General features: G+C 41.2%; 1 protein-coding gene across 3 annotated transcripts in view; it reads right to left on the bottom strand.

Annotated features, from left to right (window-relative positions):
- Myrip (myosin VIIA and Rab interacting protein) overlaps nucleotides 1-22,713 on the bottom strand; it is a 324,013-nt gene that overhangs the window by 90,320 nt on the left and 210,980 nt on the right. The gene's annotated exons all lie outside the window — the stretch shown is intronic.

The raw sequence follows: 22,713 nt of genomic DNA, 5'->3' as shown, positions 1-22,713 counted from the left end.
GGTATGTCTGTTTTTAGTTTTTTGAGGAACCCTTATATACTGCTTTCCATAGCAGTTGCACTAATTTATATTCCCACCAACAGTGTATAAGGTTTCCTTTATCCCCTGCATCCTTGACAGCATTTGCTATTGCTTGTATTATTGATGATAGCCATTCTGACTGGAATGAAATCTCAATGTCGTTTTGATTTGCATTTCCTTTATGACCAAGGATGTTGGGCATTTCTATTTATTGGCCATTTGTATTTCTTCTTTTGAAAATTGTCTGCTGGTTCATTTGCCCATGTATTCAATGGGTGTTGATTCTTTGTGGGTTAGTTTTTTGAGCTCTCCATATATTCTGGTTATGAATCCCTTGTCAGATGTATAGCTGGCAAAGATTTTCTCCCATTCTGTATGCTCTTCAGTCTAGTGACTGTTTCCTTTGCTGTACAGAAGATTTCAGTTTGCTACAGTCCCATTTGTCAGTCCTTTCTCTTTAATTGCTGAGTTATTATAGTTCTATTCATGAAGTTATTAGCTTTGTCTACATGTTCCAGTGTATTCCCCATTATTTCCTGTAGTAGTTTCACAAATTCAGATCTTACATTAAGATCCTTGATCCACTCTGAATTGAGGCTAGTACAAGGTGAGAGATTGGGATCAAGTTTTAGTTTTCTACAGGTGGCTCCTACAGTTCTCCCGGCATCATTTGTTGAAGAGGTGGTATTTTCTTCAATGCATGTTTTGGGCTCTTTTGTCAAAAATCAATTGGCTCTAGCTGCATGGGTTTGTGTCTGGGTCTTCTTTCTGTTCTGTTCCATTGGTCCTTCTGTCTGTTTTTATTTTTATGGCTCCGTAGTACAGTTTAAAGGCAGGTATAATGATACCTCTAGTGTTATTCTTTTTGCTTAGGATTGCTTTGGCTATTCGAGATCCTTTGTGTTTCCATATGAACTTTAGGATTGATTTTTCTCTCTGTGAAGAATATCATTGAACATGTAGATTGCTTTTGGTAGTATAGCCATTTTTACAATATTGATTCTGTCAATCCATAAACATGGTAGGTCTTTCTATCTTCTAGTGTCTTCTTCAATTTCTTTCTTCAGTTATTTATAGTTTTTCTTGTAGAGAGCTTTTACTTCTTTTGTTAAATTTATTCTAGATATATATTTTTTGAGGCTAATGTGAATGGAATTGTTTTCCTGATTTCTTTCTCATTCTGTTCATTGTTGGAATACAGAAAAGCTACTGATTTTTTTTACATTGATTTTGTATCCTACTTTGCTGAAAGTGTTTATGATATCTAAGTGTTTTGGTGGAGTTTTTAGGGTCTTTTAGGTATAAAATCATACCATCAACAAATGGATAATTTGACTTCTTCCTTTCCTATCCGAATTTCTTCTATTTTATCTTATTACTGTGGTTAGGAATTCCAAAACTATGTTGAATAATAGTGGGGAGAGTGGGTACTCTTTTCTCATTCCTGACTTCAGAGAAAATGGTTGAAGTTTTTCCCTATTTACTATGATGGTGGCTGTAGGTTTGTTGTATGTAGCCTTTATTATGTTGAGGCATGTTCCTTCTATTCCTAGTTTCTTCAGAGCTTTTATCACGAAAGGATGTTGAATTTTGTCAAAGGCTGTTTCTGCATATATTGAGAGGATCATTGACTTTTGTCTTGACTGTGTCCATGTGCTGCGTTACATTTATTGACTTGCATATGTTGAACTACCCTTGTGTCCCTGAAATGAAACCAATTTGATCATGGTGCATGATCTTCTTGATGTATTATTGGGTTCAGTTTACAAGTATTTTATTGAAATTTTTGCCTCTATGTTCATTAAAGAAAATGGCCCATAATTGTCTCTCTCTCTCTCTCTCTCTTGTTTGTGTCCTTTTTTGAGTTTGGAATGAGTGTAATACTGGTTTCATAGAATGAGTTCAGTAGTGTTCCTTCTCTTTTTATTCCATGGGAAAGTTTGAGGAGTATTGGTATGAGTTCTTTAATGGTCTGGTAGTATTTGTTAATGAATTCATTAAGTCCTGGGCTTTTCTTTGTTGGGAGACTCTATTACTGCTCCAGTCTCATTGCTTGGTATAGAATTATTTCGGTGGTTTATCTTTTCTTGGTTCAGTTTGGGGTGTTCAGATGCATCTAGAAATTTATCCATTTATTCTAGATTTTCCAGTTTACTTGAATATAGGTTTTTAAATTATTGTCTAATGATCCTCTGGATTTCATTAGTATTTATTGTGATATCTCCTTCTTCCTTTCTAATTTTATTAATTTGGGTATTTTTCTTCCTATTTCTAATCAAATTGGCTAAGGGCTTATCAGTCTTATTTATCTTTTCAAAGATTTCATTGATTCTTTGTATAGTTCTTTTGGTCTCAATTTCATTATTTTGGTCCTGATTTTTAATCTTTCTTCCCATCTGTTAATTTCAGGTTTAACTTGTTCTGGTTTTTCTAAAAGCTTGAAGTGCATCATTATATTATTTATTTGTGATTTTTTTTTTTAATATAGGCACTCAAAGCTATAAGCTTTCCTCTCAGCACTGCCTTTGCTGTATCCCAAAGGTTCTGGTAGGATGTGTTTTCATTTTCATTAAATTCTATGAATTTTTCAATTTCTCCTCTTATAATCCACTTGTCATTCAACAATGAGTTATTTAGTGTCCATGTGTTTGAAAATTTTCTGCAGTTTCTTTTGCTGCTGAGTTCTAGTTTTATTCCATTGTGGTCTGGTACAATATAAGGAGTTATTTCAACTTACTTACATTTGCTAAGATTTGCTTTGTGTCATAAAATATCTATTTTGGAGAAAGTCCCATGGGCTTCTGAGAAGAATGTGTAGTGTGCAGTAGCTGGACGAAATACTCTGTAGATGTCTGGTAAGTCCATTTGGTCTACAGTGTCAATTCTGAGGTTTACTTGTTGATTTTTTTTTCAGGGTTTGAAATATATCATTCTATGCCCTCCTTGTGTTTAGAGCTTGTGTTGAGAAATCTATGATTATTATGATGGATTTGACTTTATATGTGACCTGTTGCTTCTCTTTTTTAACTTTCAAAATTCTTTCTTTGTTCTGTATATTTAGTGTTTTAATTATAATATGTCTGGGGGTGTTTCTTTCTGATCCTGTGTGTTTGGTGTTCTGAAAGTCTCTTGCATCTCCCTTTCTTAAGATTGAGGAAGTTTTATGCTATTATGTTGTTGAATAAGTTATCTATGTCTTTAGTTTATATCTCTTTTTCCATACCCCTGATTCATAGATTTGGTCTTTTGATGATGTTCCAGAGGTCTTGCATATTCCATTCATATTTTCTTAGTAACTTTTCATGGTCTTTCACTGATTGATACAATTCCTCTACTTATCTTCCATTCCTGATACTCTGTATTCAACCTCTCCATTCTGTAGCTAGACTTTCTATTGAAGTTTTTATTTGGGATATTGAGCTTTTCATTTCCAAGATATCAATATGATTTTTTTCATAATTTCTATCTCTATAGAATCCCTCTTTTATATCCTGCATTGTCTTCATTTCATTCATTTTTTTCTTCAATTCTTGAGTTCAGTTAGTTGTTTATTTTATTCTGTTTGAATTCACTCATTTGTTTATATATTTCCTCTTTGAATTCATTCATCATTTTTATCATTGCTTTTTTGAATTCAATGTTTGATATTTTTCCCTCTTCACTGTTGTTTGAAGATTTGATTGTTAAGTTTTTGGGTTTTGTGGGAGATGTTACTTTGTTGCTTCATGTTTCTGCATTGAGATTTATGCATCTGAGGTCATTTTTGCTTGGAGGTCCCAATTCCCTGTGTTCATTTAGTTGGGGCTTTTGCAAAAGTTATTTAGGAATGGGTAGTGACTGGGTTGTGATGTGTTTTCTTTTTCCTAGACTGGAGATGTGTGGCTCAGTAGTTAAACATCCAGCTTCTGTTCTCGAAATGGTGGGTGCCACCCCTTACTACAAACAAGGAGAGGAAGCTTAGTTGCTAAAGTTATCACAGCCTTGAGATTGTGGCAATCCCTAAAGAAGATCAGTTAATACTACCACTCCTATATCTTTAGAGATGTATTGGCATGAAAATGAATCTTTGTGATCTAGAAAGACCCAAGAAAAAGGGTGATAATGGGGAGGAGATTGGGAGCATAGTTCTAATGGATGATACAAGGTATATGGTTTTATAAGGCAGAAAAAGGGTGGTAGCTAAGCTTAGTAGTAGAAGGGATTAATGAGAAAGTGAAGTAGATAAAAGAGATCTAGTTAATGTTTTGTGGAGGGACAGAGAAGGAAGCGAGATGGAAAGAATTAGGTAGGCAGACATATATAAGAAAAGAGGAGATGATCTAGCAATCTGTTTACCAGCTGAAAGTATAGGTAATGAGAAGGATTATGGGTAGATAAAGAAAATATGAGCTAGAAAGCAGTTCTAGTTGTAGACCTGCTGGGGTGGGGAGTGGGGAGTAAATGGGTAGTTGTAGATCTGGCAGAAGGGTGATATGGAAGAGAAGGGGAGGAAATGGATAAAGATTGAATACTGGAAGGCAGGTTTTGTGGCTCTCTTTTGACATCTGCAGAAAAAAAGGAGGGAGAGAAAAGCAGAACTAGAGAGAAAATGGGAGAGAGTGCAAAATTATACAACTTGGATATGAGAAAGAAAAATAACATAAACACATAAAAAATCAAAAGCTTAACAGCAACAAAACCAAGTTGGCATATAAGAAAATTTCAGAGTTTTCTATGATCTTCTAAGCTGGTATTCTCCCCCCACACACACTGTCAGTGTCCCAGTCTTTTAGTTCATTAAGTGACAGTTTAAATGGATATCTGACTCTGGAATGGTGTCAATTTATCTCCTTCTGCTCCTTTTCTAGTGTGGGGGGAGGAGGAGGAAGAGTCTGAATATCTTAACATTATCTCCAGTGAAGGGCTCTGGAGTTGAGGTCCTCAATTTGCCAGTCTCACACTGTTCTCCTGCAAGTTTACCCTCTCCCAAGATATTATAATCTGGGTGCAGTCTTTTGTTAGGTGTCTTCTCAGGGTGCTATGCTGATGCAGTGTGGTGGAAAGTACAGGGAGACAGCTTCCAAAAAGTATGCACTCTGCCGCAATTTTCTCAGATGGGGTTTGGTCTCACAGAAGTATCCCGAGTCATAAAGGCTTTATTTTTGTTTCTGTGGGGAAGGTTCCGTTGGCTGCTGTTTCTTACTGGTTACTCTGCCTCCTTTCCATCCATGCACCAGATGCACCATATGGGAGCACCATGTAGGAACTTCTGGGTCTTCAGTGGAGTTCCAGTGCAGAGGGCACGGTGCTGGGTTTTCTGGATACAGAGGATCACATGCATTGTGGGCAGGATCTCAGTGGGACCATGGGAAGAACACACTGCGCCAGGCCTTAGTGGTACCCTGTCTAGAACACACTGGGGATGGGCCTTTCTGCTTTGGGTAGGAATTTCTGGGTGCAGTGAGGGACCTTGTTCCCTGCATTCCAGGCACTGGGCTGGGGCTTTGGGACTGTGATCTGTGAGTCCTTGCTGCTATAATTTTTTTGGGATGTTGATTCTCTGCAGTTCTGTAGGGAGCTAGATGTGAGAACTGTCACTCAGTAGGGAGTGCCCTCAAAGAGGAGAGTGGTTGGGTGGTGTTACTCAGTTGCTATTTTGCCTGAAGACTCTCATCCTGCGTAGCATTCTTCCCATTTCAGTCATTACCTCTTTAGGAAGAGCCTTAATATTTTATAATTTATGTTTAATACATACTATTTTATATTGCAACATGGAAGACAAACTTAAATTCTGATCACTTAATACTAAAAGAGCAAATCCATTTAAATTCTGTGATGTTTCTATACAAATTTAGGACTTAACTACAAAAACGTAACATCTGAAAACAAATTATGCCTTATGTGAAAAGTGCCTTCTGTGGTTTTCTCTGCAAACACATGACAACAATGAATCTGTGGTCAATTTAAATGTATGAATGAATTTAAAAACAAAATAAGTAAGTGAAAAAAGAAAGGAAAGAAAGAAACAAGGAAAAAAGAAGAAAGAGAAAGACAGACAGAAAGAAAGAAAGGGAAAGAAGTGATGTGCTTTAGACGATATATTAACTTAGAATTAATGCAGAGAGCTTTCTGTAGGCCACAGGCAACGGCTCCAAGGTAATCAGTCACAATCACCCTCATTTGATATCATTGTTTTTATTGCACTTCTCTAAAAATTCAGGGCTCAGAAATGCACAGGACATGTGTGGTCATGGAGAAGAAGCGTGGGAGAGGGCTGTGAGGGCATCAGCACCCAGGTGGACTGACAAGTGGGCTGCTGCTCCACAGCCACCTGTAGTGTTGAGCACCCAAGTGAACATGTGTGACATCAGCTGAGGGTAGATGAGAAGGGAAGAGGAGTCTTTGGGCCAGTGTCCTACTGGACTGAGGCAGAGCTGAATTTGAGTCTGCATGGATTTGTTCATTTGTTTACTCCCTCATTCTTCCATCCCTGCATTAGTTACTGAGTGCCCAGGAACTCTGTTACAGACGAGGATCACCCCAACAGTGCTGGCTGACTAATCTGCTGAAAGAGGGCCAGTTGATCATGAGATGGTCAAGCCAGAGACATCACAGGAATGGCCAGGCACTCTGTGTCCCTCAGGCCTTGGGTTCTGCAGCATGCCCACAGATATGTGAAAAGTCAATGGGAACCAACCTGCTCTCTGCCTTAGGCATTTTTTCCAGATGGGAGGGAAGAGGCTTTGGAGGGACAGGAGCCACTCTCCTGGTGACCAGACTTGCAGTGAAAACTTTGAGCCTGGAACTGCTCAAAGTGATCTTGCTTGATTTCCCTGGCTTATTTTTAAGATTCCAAGTGATCCCTGGAGATAATCACACAAAGATCCCTCATTCTGTGCAGTTTCACACACTTAATCATGGTAACTTCTTTTTTTTTAAAACAGAAGCAAATCTCAAAAGTTATAAATCACTACACAGATAAATTGATCGCTTTTATTTAGTTATTTATTTTTTGAGACAGGATATTGCTGTGTAGCCTTGGCTGACCTTGAACTCCAGATCCTCCTGCCTTAGCCTTCTGAGTACTGGGATTACAGGTGTGAATCATCATGTCTGGTTATAATCAAGTACTTTTAGTCTTTGGAACTAGTTTACTTGTGCCCAAATTGGGACGTTCAGACCCTTGGTACCCACTGGGGATGTCAGTTAAATATGAATGTGAGCAATGTATCTTCCCTAAGTGGCCTTTGTGCCCTGCATGTACCAAAGGCTATAGATATGGGAGTCTCAGAATGAGAATATGTCCCCAGTAGGAAATAGCATAGTCTCTTGGATGTTTTTTTCATTTTTCTTTTTTCTTCTTGAACTTCCATGTTCTTGGGAATCCTGATCAGCCTCCCCATGAGCTCCTGTCCTTCACCTGACTCCATTCCACTGGATAATAATCATAATGAAGGATCTTACTGATGAAGCAGAAAACAAGACTGAAAGTGACCTGCCCTCCAAGAGCTCAGACAGTTGTCAGGTGATACGAAGGTGACCTCAAGGCCAGATGTAAGAGGCTGGAGTACTCATCTCACTAATGAAGTTGCCCCTAAAGGAAGAAGTGGGTGAGTGAGGGCTTCTAGACAGGCTGGAGAGCCCTCAGAATTACACTGGAGAAGCCCAACACCATGGAAAAAGGTGAGGCTTGGAGGGGCCAGAGGGAAAAAGAGTTCAAATTCCAGCTTCCTTGCTTTCCTAAAGTGTTATATTGGGCAAGTAACTCCAGCTCTTGGTGCTTTGGCTTCCAGAAAAATGTGAATAACAGTATCTCCTGCTCCCATAACAGGGTTGAGGAGGGCAAATGACAGAATAGGAGGTATGTAGCAGGGCCTGCACAACACCACCGTTCAATAAGAAATATATGTTATTAGTAATATTGATCACTAATAGTACAGGTTTCAATTCCAGCTCTGCTACCTGCTAGCTGTGTGATTTCAAGCCACTGAAACTCTCTGCCTGTTAATAGTGCCACAAAATTTTGTGAGTAACTGATGAAGAATCCATGTAAAGTGTTCATCCTTGGCACAATGAAAGCAGCTATGGTCTTCAGCAGCCTCAAGAGTGACTCAGAGGAAGTTTATGCAGAAGGAGAGGGTCAGGTGTCCTACTCTGAGAGTGGCTGAGGCAGGTGACAAGAGCACTGGGGTATGAGCAGGCAGGCAGGCAGACAAACAGCACGAGGCAGGACTGTATGCCACCTTCCATCAGAATAAGCATGCTCATCTCACCTTTACAGATGGGGAGCCTGCCTGCCCTACTCCATAGTTCATCACTTCTGTTAGGGAGACTTACACTCTACAAAGTTCCCACCCTTACTCTCTAGCAATTCCATTCTGGCAGTCTCCTCCAGAGAAGCATGTGTCCTCAAGGATGTTTACTGAAGCACTGCTTATCATAGAAAAAAGTAAACAACCTTTGTTCATTCCTTCCCTCATTCTTTGTTCACTCATTCACTGATTCATCAGATATATAGACAGCACTTGCAGATGGCAGTGGACAGGCTCCCAGTCTCAGCATATTTAATGCCTGTGCAAGAGGCAGGAGGCTGACTACACACACTTAGATAGGCCTAGGTCAGGTATGGTGATTGCCTTGAGAAGAAATGCAGCAGGACACAGGGAAGAAAGCAGAACTAGTTCATGTAAGGTGTTCAGTCAGGTCTCTCTGGTAAGGTATCTTTCAAACAGAGATGAAGAGGAGAGGGAGTAGGAAGTGAAAAGGCTGAGAGGCTGAGCTCGCCTTGCATATATGAGCAACAAGGAAGTCAGCATGGCTTGGCTGAAGTGAACAAGGTAGGGAGTCTATATAGACTGGTTAAAGAAACTGTGATTTATTCATTTAATAAGGGATTATACAGCAGTATGGAATGAATAAGCCATATCCATCCTTCTTAACATGTTTAAACTTAAAAAAAGATCCTTCAGAACTCTGTACGCCATGCCATTAATGCAATCACCACACATAGTGATACTATACATATTTTTAGCCACACATAAGCTGTAAAATCAAATAGCAAGCACAGGCACAGGACATCCAGCTTGGGGAAGGAAGGAAAGGAGATGGGAGCTCAGGAGAGAGCGTTCACCATAGCAACTGTGTATCTGCTTACGTCTGGTTGGTCCATGTCTTTATAACACATCAGGAACCCTGAGACTGTCTGAAACATTCTACACGCAAACACCCCAAACCCCTACAAAAGCTAAAACACAGCCCTTCCTCTCTCTTTTCCTCAGTAAAGCCAACTTCCTCACCTCTCCTCTAAGCATAAATCTTTAGTGAGGCATTTCACAGCACTGTATCAATTATTTAGGGGTCTGTCAGTGCTGCTAAGTTGAGCATTCATCAAGGGAAGACTGTAGTCAGCCCAGTGTATTCTGTGGACACACGCACAAAGTGTGCATGTGACACCAAGCCTCCTGAGATTATCCCTGCAAAGAGAACAGATTGTATAACTTTTTGCAAATCTAAAACAACCACTTTTTTTTTGGTGGTACTGGGGACTGAACTCAGGGCCTGGAGCTTATCAGGCAAGCTTTCTACCACTTGAGCCACTCTCCTCAATCCTTTTTATTTTGGGGGGGGGATGTGGCACTGGGGTTTGAACTCAGTGCTAGACAGGCACTCTACCACTTGAGGTATTCCACCAGCCCTCCTCAATCCATTTTGTTTTTAGTTTGTTTTTCAGGTAGGGTCTTGTACTTTGGCCTGGGGCCAGTCTCAAACTGTGATCCTCCTACTTTCACCTCCTGAGTAGCCAGGATCACAGTAGCCACTGTGCCTGGCTTGTATTTGAGTGTGTGTAGGGGGTCTCACTACCTTTACCCAGGCTGTTTCTACCTCCTAAGTAGCTAGGATTACAGGTGTGCACCATCACATCTAGCCCAGAACCACTTTAAAAAAATAATTAAACAAATACTTTATTAATTTCCCTCTTGATTTTAAAAAGTATTGCTAACACATATCAAGGGGCTAGAACGTGTTAGAGCCATTCAATAACTCATTCAGTCTTCACAGCAACACTGTGAGATCAGTTTCATGATCACAAATGTACAAGAAGAGTAAACATGGTGAGGTTAAAGTGTTTTCAGTACCAAACAGCTAGAAAGTGATAGAGCCAAGAACTAAAGTCATAATAGCCCTGGGCTAACATACTAGGACACCCTTCTCACATAGGCCTTATCTACACAGATAGGGAAAAATGGTGTGGTTATAACAATCTGAGTCATTTCATTAAAACTCTTTAACCCTGGGTAAAGGGGATGTTTACAATTCATCAACATATGATTTTGTTTGGATGACCACACTAATGCCCTATTAATGTCTTCAAAATAGCAACAATATTATAAGTCATGACTGTAGAAAGAAATTGACCATAACCATTTCTTAAACTCTTATTTTGGTTGGCTTCTCAGTACCATTATTAATCTGCAGGTGGAGTCATGGCTGACTCAATAGACATAATTTCCTTAAAGATACTTTCTCCCCTGCACTGCTGTTTTCCCTGTAGCCTCTTTTCCCTTCAGTTCCTCTACCTCAGGTACAGCAGCCTTCTGCCTACTCCCCAGCAGTGAACACTGCATGGGGCTCCATATAGAGATCTCTGGTCACACACCTACCCATCACAATTTTGTTAATTCCCACCAGGACCCAATGACTCACCAGCTAACATGAGCATCTCCATGGCTGTGTATGAGCTTTCACAAAGGCAATATGCTGCAAGACGTGGAGGAAGAAGGGATGGGACTGGGAACATGTGCAAGTCCAGGCTGGACCACTAGTACATGCTGTGGGACCTCGGTAGGCTCAGCCAGTGGACACCATGCCCATTTTTTTTTTATTACCCTGGGGCACTGTGGGGTTAGACAAAGATTCTTCATCATATCTGGAGAGAGTCCATTGGTGGGCAGCCCTCTGGATGGCCAAAGTCCTAGCTGAAAAGGGGGGACTGGGCAGCCATTTTATGCTTCCAGGGCAGGGCTTCCTGAGGGCTTCATCTGTGTCAGATTCACATCAAGGTCAAAACCTTGTGGGGACTCAAGACTTCTGCCTAGTCTAGCACAGAGTCCTGGCCCAGGAAAATACATAAATGAGGCCTTACACTCTTCATTCCCATAGCCCAGTGGCTAAAACAGCCCAGTTCCTAAGGTAAAAATGTGACCGCATCAGGTTTTAGAAGTTGCAGGTGAGTATGGAGAAGGGCCAGGAAGTCAAGCTTCAATCAAAGCAGCATGTCTGCTTCCATCTGCTGGGGCTGCAGTGTGGGGGAGGGAGGGAAGAACCTCTGAGATTTTGAAAGGCAACCTGGGGACATTCTACATTATACCAAAGCTAACCAAAGTTTTTTTTTTTTTTTTTAAATGAGGCTCCTTTTCTGCAGCTATAAATTCTTTTTGTTTTTTTCTCCTTCTCATCTTGTTATCTGGTGTCAGCAATGTTTTTGTTAATTCCCAGCTCAGGAAAGGCATTTGGAAGAAAACTGATGATTCTGGAAGCATTAAATAAATCAATTTCATAAAAAAAATTGTATAAGCCCATTCTGGGTTCATTTTTGGATCACTTGTCTTCAGGCTCTTTGCCTGAGCTTTTTCAAATGGGGTATTTTTCCGCCTGTAGAGAACCTGTTTCCTCTGTGTCTAGAACTTGGGAGGGAAGGCATTCTGTGAGCAGTTGGAGATGGAAAGAGGCTGGATATTTATTTAAAATCTGGGCATAGTTTTCTAGCTATGAGAGGTTTTGAAAAAGAAAAGATACAGGAGAGGGGGAAATGTGTCCTAAGAGATATGAAGAATTATTATACATATAATAATTGAAACAGTGGGACATTAAAAAAAACTATAAATAGAAAAAAATGGCCAGAAGGAAATCCCAAAATGTAACTGTTGACTTTAACTTTTCTAATTGCATAAATGCACACTATTTTATAAACAGAGAAGAATGGTACTGCATCTTGGGTAAATCTCCCAGGTAAAGAGAAGAAAGGCTGCACCCTGCAGTGTCTCAGGAAGGCCTTTGGCCATAGGGGGTGGACAGTTAGAGCTCTGTCCTTAAGTATTTGTATGTGATATTGGGAGAATCACTTACTCTCTTTGAACCTGTTTCCTCACTCAAAAATGGCGTTTATAAAACTACCTCACAGGCTTTGAAATTAAAGATGATGTCACAAAGCATCTACCATGATGCTGGTACATAGTAGGAACACATGGGGGTGGAGGGATGGTCACCAGAAATATAGGGAGAAAACACATCAAGAGAATATAAGATGAATCAAGAAAACATTTGGTGCAGAATGTAAACACAAGAGCCAGGCATTCCCCACAAGGATTCAGGAGAATTCACTATACCCTGCAGGAAAAAATGCTAAGAAAACCCTGCATTCATGGCCTCTGGACATGGGGTGGGATTACAGTTCTTCAAAACAGGGGGATGCAGTTCTCAGAAGAACTTCCAGGGTCATAAGGGTTGACATCTTTGCCGAATTCAGTCCAACTCAGGCAAATCTTCTGAGCTGTGCTGAGATCAAGTGCAAGGTATGGGTTTAAGAGACCAACAGCTACCTCAGGAAGCTCCCATTGTCACAGGGAAGGAGGACCCAGGCACAGGCGAATAAGCTATGATGATCGCCTGACTCATCAAGGGAGGGAACACAGGATGAGGATCAGGATTGGAGGGCAGGTTTAAGTTTAGTTAGGACACCTGGGTTTGGGGTGCCAACCACATCTCCAGGTGGCAATGCCTGCTGGGCATTTAGATGTGCCAGTCTGAATATATATCCTTAGAAGGACAGAAATGTGGACTACAAACTCAGAGATGGGAATCATTATCCACAGATAGTCTAAAAGCAATAATGGGTACAATGGAAGTATGAGTCCACTGTACCCCTATTTTACTGAGGAAAACAGGAACAAGTAACTTGCTGATATGCTATGAACTCAACTAGATGCCAATCTGGGAAGACTGTAGACCTCATTCTTGGGTCAGTGCCTTGACATGTGGTCAGGTTTTTTTTCTCCCCTATTAGTGTTCTTATTGCAACTTAAGGCATTTGCTTCAAAGTTGTAGCTTATGGGAGGCCCCATGAATCAAAGAATTAGAAGAAAATCTAAAATCATTGTATTGTTTCCCTAAAAATCTTACTTCTATCATTCTACAAATACCATCACTCCAATATGCAAGTGTGAGGACAGATTGGAACCACATACCTTGGTTTAAGAACAGCACTGAAATGACACATTCAAGCTTCACCCAGAATGCTGGATGGACTGGTGTTCTTTGTGAGAAAGAAGGTACTACCCACACTGAGCACGAGGTGTCCCTCTGCCCTCACCCCTTGGCTACGGTGTTCTAGAAAGAAATTCGACTTCTGAAAACAAAACAAAACTCACGCAATAAAATCATTTTTCAATCTCGAATTTGGGCCTAAGAAATTTAGTTAGTTTTTTTTTTTTCAGGTTTTATTCCCTCAGAAACAAATGGAGATAAGAAGTATTTCATCAGGCTTTGTAAAGATCATGCATGGAACTCACTCAGTCCAGCACCTCACCCAAGGTGATTTTTCAGAGTCTGTTTTTTTACTTATCACTGTCAACATTGTAATTGCATCCAAAGCCCTCTCTTACTCTTTCTTGGGGAAAGATGAGGATGGAATTAGTAAATAAATGGTAAAAATAAACTTCACAGGAAACCAACGTTTGATTCTTACATTTCATCTTAACCCAAAAAGTTAGATTTGGAGTTAAGGTGTTGCTTAATCATCAGTAGTTGTTAAACCTGAATGTGCCTGGGGATATCCTGAGGGCTGGTTAAGTCCAGCCCACTGTGCTCCTCCTGGATTCAGTAGGTCTGAGTGGGGCCTGAGAGTGGGCATTTTGAACACTTCCTAGGTGAGGAGATGCTCTGGGTCCAAGCACTATACTTTGAGGACCACTGCACTCCAGGACAGAGTTGGCATCATGTCCTGCAGAGCCCTTGAGAAGATATTGCACTTTAGTGCTGTGGGAAGGACAGAAGACTGTCATGCAGGTGTTGGGAAATAGCCCTGACAGCATGAGGGTCCTTGAGCACTGAGCCAGAGCAATCAGTTTTGAAAAGTCAAAAGGCTCTGAGAGTCCAGATGGAAGATGACAGCCCACACGCTGGGACCTGAGTGTGTCACTGGGAATCTGCAGACAGACATGACTTAGAAGCTGGAAGTGTCATTCTTAGTTGATAAGTGACGATGAATGTGATATACCTTGCTAAGCCTAAGAAGCCAGAACTGATAAACAACAGGAAGGAAGGAAAACCCAGAAGAGAAGCAATGTGTTGGCCGTGTGATTTCCTGCAGCTGCTCCTGGGCCCTCTCTATACTATTTCTGATCCTTATAGAAATCAGAGGGAGGCAGAAAAGAACTTGAGGCTTCAGGTGGTGCAGGATGCCCAGGGTTCTACAGCTAGTGGTGGCACGGCTGGGGTGGGAGCTCCATGTCTGGCTCTAAAGTCCCCATGTCTCTACAGGACCACATGTGTTATAGTCATAATATCACAATGCTCCCAGCACTTACTTCTCAAGTTCCAGACCAGCCTCTGAGCCTTATATGATTAGCCTATTAGTTCTTACAACAACCTAAGGGACAGGCACTTTATCACTTTTTTGTGTGTGTGTGGTGCTGGTGACTGAACCCAGGGCATTGTGCATACTAGGCAAACATTCTATTACTGAGCTAACCACCCCCAGCCTGGCAGGTACCTTGGTGATCCCCACTTCACAGAGGAGAACCAGGGGTTGCATAACCTGCCTGGGGCAGAACCAGGGTTTGAGCCCCAAGGTCAGTCTCAGGAGCCTGTGCTTACAGACATTGCACTGCCTCTTCTGAATATGGAACTGAAAAAAAGAAAATTATCAGGAAGAGGGGTGTGACTTATCCAAAGTCACAGAGGAGATGATGAAGTATATGCTAATGAATGCTAGCTTGGTAGAGTAGCCACACCTTGGGGGCCCAGTGGAGCTGGGGGTCTTTTGTATGGACCCTAGCTGTTCTCTCTGCTGCATTCTGCTGATCTAACATGGACTTACATTCTCTGAACCCAATTAATTTCCTCCTCATCCACTGTTTTACTAGAACATTCCTGTCCAGCCTGTACCATACCCAGACACCCTCAGTGAGGGACTAGCCTTTCTCTCTAGGACAGAGCCTCCCTGGGAAGTTCAAAATAGACAACCAAATGTGAATGCAAGGAGAAGGTGTGGGCTTCACAGGAGCAGGGATGGCAGGCTGCTGTCACTGCTGGTCTCACTCTTCTCACCCTCTGTCACCATCAGCACCAACCAGCCTGGCCACAGGGTGATGAGTCTTGATCTTTTCCCAATGAACTGACCAAGTGTGGAAGTTCACAGTTACAAAAGTCAAAAGATGTTATAGTTACAGAAGGCTCTCAACAAGGGCCGTTAGTGTGGTAGAGAATTCCAGCCCAAGAGAGCCATGCTTGGGATGCTCTGAACTTTGGGATGCTTCCCTGTCAAGCTCTATAAAGGATATGTCCTTCCATGGGAGTAGGGTAGACTGAAGATGCTTCCAATTCTGTCCTGCTCCTCTTTTGAGAGGCAGAGTCTAAATTCCTCATCCTTTGGTGTCTGTGTTGGCCTTGGCATTCTGCCCATCCACTACAATATGGCAGCAGTGAGCTGTCTGCAAGCCCTGGGCACAAGGTAGCTGTGTGGGTGCCCTTGGGCTGGCCCAGTTCTCCTTTCTTAGTTGTCATTCTCAAGAATAAATGTGGTATGTACTGGGAATGAAACACCCTAAGATGAGGAGGTACTGCCCAGAATGGAATGAGATCAAGGTCCCAATTAGAATAAGCATGTCCTTCAGTGAGTCATGACACTCCAAGGTGGGCTGCTTTTCAGGGTCTCCCAGCTGTGATACAAGTGGGATATGCATAGATACACCAAAGCTGTAGTAACCAAAACAGTATATAGTACTAGCAGGAAAACTAACACAGTTCAGTGGAACAGAGCAGAGGACTCAGAAGTAAATCCTGTGACAAAGGCACTAAACACATGCATTGGAGAAAGGACAGTTTTTGTTTAATAAAGAGTGCTGGGAAAACTGGATTCCTATATGTAGAAGACTGCAATTAAACCACTGTATCTGATCATATAAAAAAATAAAACTCAAAATTGATCAAAGCACCAAAGGTATAGCCTGAAGCACTAAAACTGAGACAGAAGGGCCCCTGGAAATCTCCATTGTGACCTCCCTGTGACCTTAAAGGGTGGAAAGAAGGATAGATCAGAATAAGGAGAGTGTAGTGATTAGGGCACAACCAATCAGAACATTGCAGGCACAGCCAACCAGAATGTTGCTTTCTGCATACCTGATTAGCATAGAGACTGAGCAATGCCCTGGAGAAAATAAATGGATAAAAACCTCAGACCAAGTCACTTCTCTGCCAACCCACTCAGGACCCCTCCCTTCCTGCAGGAGCTTTCATTCTTTCACTAAATAAACCTTCCTACCTCTGTGCTCACCCTTCATTGTCTGTGAAGTTCATTCTTCAGCTATGTGAGACAAGAACCCTGAACACCAACCCTCTCTCTGGCTAAACACCTAAGCCAGCAAGGTGGAGTGGAGGTTTTTGGTTCTGCACAAGTCTCTGTAACAAAAGTAGTATAAGAAAACAGAGGAAACACATCAAGAGATCATAAAGCAATGAATTTTGGATAAGATGCCAAAAGCACAGGCAGCAAAGGCACAAATAGTCAGCTAGATCATATTCAGCTAAGAAACTTCCTTATAGCAAAGGAAAGGTCAACAGAGCAAAGAGACACCATGCAGAGCAGGAGAATCTGTGTAAACTATGCACCCAACAGGGCATTGATATCCAGAGTGCACAAGACAGTAAAAAAAGCTCAACAGCCAAAAAGAAACAAGAATCTAATTGAAAATGGGCAAATGATTTGAATAGAAATTTGTCAAAAGAAGATACACAAACAACCAAAAGTCTAAGAAAAAAATGCTCAGCATCATTAATCATCAGGGAAATGCAAATCAAAACCACAGTGAGAAATCACTGCTAGGAAGGCTGTAATAAAAAGATAAAAGTAAGAGATGTTGGCAAGAATCAGTGAAAGAGGAATTCTTATATATTGTTTTTGGGCATGTAAATTAATACAGACATTATGGAAAGTGGTATGAAGGTTCCTCCAGAAAATAAAAATAGAATTACCATATGATCCAGGGATCCCACGGGTGGGTATGTATTCAAAGATAATGACAGCAGTATGTCAAAGAGATACCTGCACACCCACATTTACTACAGCACTACTCACAACAGCCAAGATACGGCATCAAATGAGGTGTCCATGAATGGATGAATGGATAAAGGAAACATGAAGTACACAAACAAATAGAATATTAGCCAACTACAAAAAATGAAACCGTGTCAGCTATGGCAACATGGATGGATTTAAATTCGAGGACATTGGTTAAGTGAGTAAGTGAGGCACAGGAAGACTAATACTGTATGTTCTCACTCATATGTAGAAAGTAAAATAGGTGATTTCATAGAAATAGAACAGTGGTGACTAGAGGTTAGGAAGGATGGAGAAAGCTGGCATAACAGGTACCAAAATATAATCACATAGGATTAATAAGGTCAAATGTTCTATAGCACATTTGACTAGTAGAGTGTTTTGAGATCAGTTTGGACAAAAAGTTAGCAAGACCCCATCTCACCAAATAAGCCAGGTATGGTGGTTCATACTTATAATCTCAGCTAGCCAAGAGTGGAGGTAGGAGGTCTGAAGTCTGAGGCACATCCCCAGCAAAAAATGAGAGACCCTATCTAAAAAGTAACTAAAAGCAAAAAAGGATTGGGGACATGGTTCAAGTGATAGAGCACCTGTCTAGCAAGTGCAAGGCTATGAGTTCAAACCTAGTACTACCAAAAAAATTAATGTTTAAGGAGATGTAAATGCTAATTACCCTGATGTGATTATTACATATTTGTCAAAGTATTACTGTATCCCACAAATACATGAAGTTGTCAATTAAATTTTTTTAGGATTTTAAAAAATGAAGAAAAAAGTCTGAATAATCCAACTTAAAACATTTCACAATGCTACTGTTTGTTGTCAAGACTCTTGCTCTTAGAGGCTTGCAGAAAGCTGTAGGGCTGGGGCACGGTGAGAGGAGAGCTCTGCAGGAGGCCCAGTCCTGTGCGAAAGGCTGCCTGAGAATCCGTTTTGAACCTAGAGCATAAATGGGAGTGTCAGGGACCAACAGTACTTTCTAGGAGGTACCCACATGTCACTCTCTGCCTTGGACACAGAGGCACGTCCTCTCTGGCCATGGCAGGATGTGCCCAGCTGTCCCTTATCTGACTCTCAAGTGGCCCTCTTTAGACTTGAGGCTGTCTTGTCTACCCTTGTCCTGACCTTCCACACCTCAGGTAGTGTCCCTGACTCTTGGCTCTGCTCTTGAGCTTGATCCCTCTGTGGTTGGCCAGCCTGCAAGACTGCAAGACACAATTTTTTTTTAGCCTCTGTAGTTTGGAGGCAAGAGTGAAGATCTCTGAATACAGCTTTTCTTTTGCTTTCTTCCTTGTGAAGATGATTGGGACTTTCTTCTTTCCTTTGTCAGAGGTTATGTGACATAAAATCTTTAACTGGTTTCTTTGGAGAGCTAGGTTCTTGGTCTAGCCAGGTGGCCCACAAGGGAGCTCTGTTAATTTGCATGGCGTGCAGGCCGAGATCGCACCCAAAAGCCAGCATGTACAGGTTCTTTCCTCGACTGCATCTGTGTGGTCTTGAAGATATCAGTTTATCCTTCCGCATCTCACGTTCTCATACTCAGAACACAAATGATCACAACTCCTTCCAGTCACATTTCTGGGGACACGGAGGGGTGGTGTTGGATACAGCCTCACCAACTTCTGGAGTCACCCATGTGTGTTTGGTCTGCTCTGTCAGCATCTTCATGTTTGTGCTAAAACATGTGTGATTCCTTTGCTGTATCTACACAATGCATTGCTGTGAACATTACAAGGCAGAGGGCCTTCACCATCAAGTGAGCACTTAAAGACATGATAAAAACTGTTCACTCATAGCAAAATACCGAGGCTGAAGTTTCCAAGAATGTCTGCAACCTACTGAATGCCCACCACCTGCCTGTCATTTAGTGAGGGCCTCCTAGTCCTCAAAAAAACCAAAACAAACAAGGAGACAGGTGTTATTTCGTGAAAACAAAGGCTGCTTCAGGGGTTAGTTGTGGAGCCAGTGAAGTCAATGTCTTCTCTCTCTTATTGTCTCTTAATTTTTAAAACTATAATACTTGGATAGGTCATAGGATCTGAACTTGAGTCTTCTGCTCACCATGGTCATCCTCCCGCTAGTCCTCACCCCAAGGCAAGCAAAGCTGTGGGTTTCTTGTGCCCTTATGCACACACAAGACACTACTAGAAAATGTTCCCCTGCACACTTGCTTTGGAGATGGCAGTGGCCGCTATGCACTGCTCTGTACTTGCTGTTTTCATAGGAACGTGTCCTGTGAATCATTTTATGGCAGTAAACACGCTCCTCGTTCCTTTGTAGGGATTCATGGCGGTTCACTTGATGGCCCTCCCGTAACATATTTAACCTGTGTCCTACTGTTGGCATTTTAGATGATTTCCTAATTTATTATTATTTTCATGCTGCAGGGAACAGACTTTTTCAACTCTCTCACTGGTATGAAGAAACATATCTGCGAGATAGGGATATGCAGTGTTGAAAGATTTAGGCAACAGAAATTTCAAAGATTATGTGAAATTTCATTCCATATGTGCTATCTCAATTTAGATTCACATAGCAACTTTGCCAATAAAGTGTAATATCAAGTTTTTTGGTCTTTGCCAATACAATCTGTGAACACTGGTACACAACTGTAGTTTCACTTTGCATTTGTCATAAGGAAGGCTAAGGGCTGTTTTGTGTTTCAAGCCATTTGTGTTACATTTTCTGAAAATTATCTCCTCACCTTTCTTGCCATTTTATCTATTAGGTGGTTAGGCCTTTTGGTTTTGGAGGAATATTTATATGTTAAGGAGGAATATATATTATGTTAAGAAAATTTGTTTTTGCAATTTAAATCACACATAATTACCCTAATTTGTCATCTGCTTTTGATTTAGTTACTGGTGACTTGACATCCAGAGTGGGGGAATGGCTTCCATCTAAAAGTCTCCAAAGAAGGCAGTGCCAGAGATATGTCCTATGCTGCCAGGTGGGGTCGCAGCATAAGCTGCTCCATGGAAACTGAAGACTACCTTCTGCTTTTCCAAGGCCTAAAAATGGTACAAAGGAGATATGGATGCTTCTGCTTGACTAAAATTGGCTGGAAGGTAGGGGGTGCCAGGAGATATTACCAATGGGGGAAGAAGACATACATCAGAGGGTTGTGACTATGGCCCCGTTCAGGCACCAGGTGGAAGACATAGCTAGAGATGCAGAAGGATGGTCAGCCCAGCTGGCAGCTGGGGCCAGTGAATTTGGCAGCCAGGTTCTTCAATGACATTTGAGAATTGAGATCAGTCCTCGCCAACTTCTGCTCCTGTTTCACACGACCTTGGTCACACTATGGGGTGGCTGTTACTTACACTGGTATGGCCTTTCTCCACATTACAGTGAGGGGGATGAGGACATGGTCTTTGCAGCCCAGTTTTGGCATCCTATACATTATACTAATTTTACTTATTCTGATTTTTTTTTTTTGGTGTGTGGATCAAACTCAGGGTCTTGCACATGCTACTCTACTTCTGAGCTATAACTGATTCCTAATCTTATTTTTAAAATTTAAAAAATATAAACTCCTAGAAATGAAACATTTGTCTCCTTCCTTCTTTAGATGACCAGTCTCATATTGGAGCAAAATTTTCTCAAGTGCCCTCCTGCCCCGATTTCTAAGCAGAGAAAGATATTATCGTGTTGATATTTTCTTATCAGCACACATACAAACATCATATTTTCCCTTACTGTACACTATTCTACTATAGGTATGCCATATTTTATTGTACAGAGAAACATTTAGATAGTTGTCTAGTGTTTTGCTATTATAAGCAATAATGTAATGAACATTTTTAGGCATGTTTTTATACCGTGTATTCCCACAAACTGAGTACTGAGTTCAAAGATTATCTGTATCTCTCATTTTTTCCTTTATTGTTTTGCTGGGTGGAGGAACATTGTGGCATTTACAAAAGTTCTTACAATGTATCAAATATATCATACTTGAATTCACCCCCTCCATCATGCTCCTTTACCCCCCTCCTCCCATTTCTGGAATAGTTTCAACAGGTATCATTTTTGCATTTGTATACATGTGTACACATTTTTTGTACCCCCTTTCCCTTCCACCTCTGTATCTCTCACTATTGTAGCCAAATTGTCCTCCAAGGAAAGAAGCTGTACTGTCTTACATCACCACCCATGGTACTGGTCCCCCCGTCTTGTCTATACGGAGATATCATATCTTTTGATGTTGGCTAATCTGAAAAAAATTGATAGTTTGTCACCTTTACTTTCATTTACTTAGGATAGAGGTTAAACATCTTTTCAGTGTTCCCTTTTTTCTCTGAGCTTTGCTTCTTTTTCGTTTCTTGCCTCTTTTGTTGACCTTTGATTTATGAGAGTTCTGAACTCACAGAGTAAATCAGCCCCTTTGTTGTCACACATATGCTAGCCTATAGTGTAAGGCTGCAAATATTACCTGCCTTTATTTCACCATTTGTCTTTTGACATCTTTATGGTATATTCTGCCTTGCAGAAAAAATTTTAAATTTTATGCTATCACAATGACTACTACTTTTTTTTCTTATGTGTTTCCTGGAAAAGCTGCCACCACATTAGGATTATAAAAGTTAATTTCCCCATGTGTTGTTGGTCTAATACTTTGTTTTTACTTTTTAACATTTCAATCCTGAGCCATCTGGAATTTATTTTGATGTAAGTAGGGATTTAACTTTTATTTCTCTGAAAGGGTAACCAGTTATCCTGGCATTATTCATGAAAAAAACCATCCCATATGCTCTGAAATGTCACTGACTTCATCTATTAACTCTTCCAGAGACTGAGATCTGTCTGGGGACTCTCCTCTCTTTTCCACTGTTCTGAAGGTTTCCTCACATATCACAACCAAACTGTTTTAACGCCTGCAGTCTTATAATAGATTCTGGTAGGGCTGCTGGTATTTGATTTCAGAGGGAAAGACCCCCTCCGACTTGCACACAGTCACACAAGTGGCCTCCTAAATCATGATGTGGGGATTCAGACATAGAAAGTTCACTGTGTCACCATTCACAACCTCCTGACAGACAGCCAGGCTCACAGTCCTAACATTCACTTTACTAGGTGAAAGATCCATTCTGAGGCGCAAACCTTTTGATCTAGCAGGGCAGAATGAGTCATAAGTCTATACTCTTCCCTGATGTCTCCAGAGAAGGACAACTTCTTGGAGTTCTTATGCTGCCACAGTGACCCCTAGGTCATGGAACGCAAGTTCCCTGGTGTCCAGGGTCTGATAAAATAGGTTTTTTTGGGGGGGTGTGGGGAGTGGGACTGAGTTTGGACTCAGGGCTGTGCACTTGCAAAGCAAGTGCTCTACTGCTTGAACTATGCCTCTCATCCATTTTGCCCTGGATATTTTGGAGATGGGG

This window comes from Castor canadensis, chromosome 17, assembly GCF_047511655.1.
Source record: "Castor canadensis chromosome 17, mCasCan1.hap1v2, whole genome shotgun sequence".
In the NCBI taxonomy this organism is placed as follows: Eukaryota; Metazoa; Chordata; class Mammalia; order Rodentia; family Castoridae; genus Castor; species Castor canadensis.
Note: the sequence above shows the minus strand (reverse complement) of the source record. Positions and strands in the feature narration are given on the sequence as shown.